Genomic DNA, 2,291 nt, shown 5'->3' with positions numbered 1-2,291 from the left:
TATACTACCTTGATATTTTGTTTCATTTTGTCAACCGTACGCTGAAACTGTCTTGTGCATTTAACACAGCCAGATTTTCGAGTTAGTGTCCGATGACATGACGTATTATCTAAGTGTCGAAAAGATCAGATTAGATCATTTCACTTCATAGTTGTAATAAACTCGTGTTAAAATAAATATGAACGATGAAATTTCACATAAAACAAAATGATTCAACAATGTTATGACATTCAGTTGCTCCCACTCCACCCCCACCCCCATCCGCCTACCCCCATGCATTGACAAAAAACTATATATTCAGTATTAAATCTAGATTAATTCAGGGAAACTTTGAGAAATTATGCTCCATTTTTCACAGAAATGCAAGTTGATGCAAACGTCACAGTTTAGGGAACAGTGGTGAATGGGAAGAGGGAGGACCCCAATTAATGTAATTGCCATGTAGGTATATTTTTGATATGTTTATATGTAGGAGATTAGTCCTTACAATCTTACTTTGCCTTCTCAATCTGGTAGAAACAAGTGAATTATGGTCACAAATCTTTTGGATATAGAGGAGTGTGTTTACTACGAATCCAACAAAACAGTAATATTTTATTAAGGCTGCTAGCTATACTCTCTGTTTTAATGAGAATAACAAGGCCATGCCATTAATATTGTAATTAACTGACATATCATTTCACTATTCTGCATCATTAATTAGTGTTTCTTGCTGCTGGTCATCAATCTTATTAGATTTTACAGGACAAACAGATTAATTTGCTTAGAGGTTAAAGCCCGTATACATATCCAACAGCTCTCGTACTCTCAGCTTGTTATACAGTCCTACATCAAGTGGATTTTGCGATTTGAAAATATTCCCCACAAGCTACTCGCAGAGGGAATTGATTACACACGTCACATTGTTTGATTATGCAAATGAATTCATTAGGTAAATGTACATGTGTAAAGCAACGCATGCAGTATTATAACTTACATGTATTTACTTATTATGTAAATAAAACATATTGATATTTCGATAAAGATTCATCCTGTAAAAATGTGTGGTATATGGCATAAATGTTATAATTTATTCGACTTCAAGCCCTAACTTGTATCAGTATGTATAATATGTTACACAACTTGTAGCTTTATGCTGAGTAAGGAATATATGGAATAAGACCTTAAGAATATGGGTATTTACATACTCTACTCAGGGCTGTTCAATGAAAGGTCAAACGCCCTTAGGTGTTAAGTATATATACGTGAAGCACCTTCAAGAAAACAGTCTCATTATTCGCTTCCTTGCAATCCTTCAGCCTTCTGTATATTTTATTCTGATTAATTATATCTGTGGTACTGCCTGAGGGGGTTCATAACTTTTACAACAACGGTTGACGGCAATTATTTATCTTCCTTCATATTATTCGTCTTGGCTGTCTTGTCACACAGAAATGTCTACCTAGCTAAGAGTTTACCTCATGTCACCTGATTGATTCATAAATGAATGTACATTAGACAAATCGTAGTGCGAATATAGGTATCTAAAATGAATGAATGAATGAATGAATGAATGAATGAATGAATGAATGAATGAATGAATGAATGAATGAATGAATGAACGAACGAATGAATGAACGAACGAACGAACGAACGAACGAACGAACGAATGTAATGTAATGTAATGTAATGTAATGTAATGTAATGTAATGTAATGTAATGTAATGCAATGCAATGTAATGTAATGTAATGCAATACAATGCAATGTAATGCAATGTAATGCTATTATTCAACGTTACCATACACTCTTTAACCGTCCATTTATCAATCTGTCCATTATTACATAGATCGATTCATCCATTATAATTACTTAGATTGATACATCAAGGTGCCTGCCTGTATGTCTGTTCACCCCTTCATCCATCCGTCCCAACATCCTGTATCCATCCATCCATCCATCCATCCATCCATCTATCCATCCATCCATCTATCTTCAACTACGAGATAATATCTTTAGGATCTGTTTATTAAGCCATCAATCTTGCTGTTAAACTATCAATCTATCGTAAAATTTATCATTCACAGGACATATCCCTTCAAGCAACTTTTGCCAATCATTCGCATTACAGATCAAATTCATTCCTTTTCCAGTAAACCCTTATTCTGGTCTGATTATAAGTGATCATATTATTGGTCTGTCTATATGTCTGTCTGTCTGTCTGTCTGTCTGTCTGTCTGTCTGTCTGTCTGTCTGTCTGTCTGTCTGTCTGTTTTTCTGTCTGTCTGTCTGTCTATCTATTTGCGCATGCATC

Source organism: Glandiceps talaboti, chromosome 22, assembly GCF_964340395.1.
Source record: "Glandiceps talaboti chromosome 22, keGlaTala1.1, whole genome shotgun sequence".
Classification (NCBI taxonomy): Eukaryota; Metazoa; Hemichordata; class Enteropneusta; family Spengelidae; genus Glandiceps; species Glandiceps talaboti.
This window is presented reverse-complemented; position numbering follows the sequence as displayed.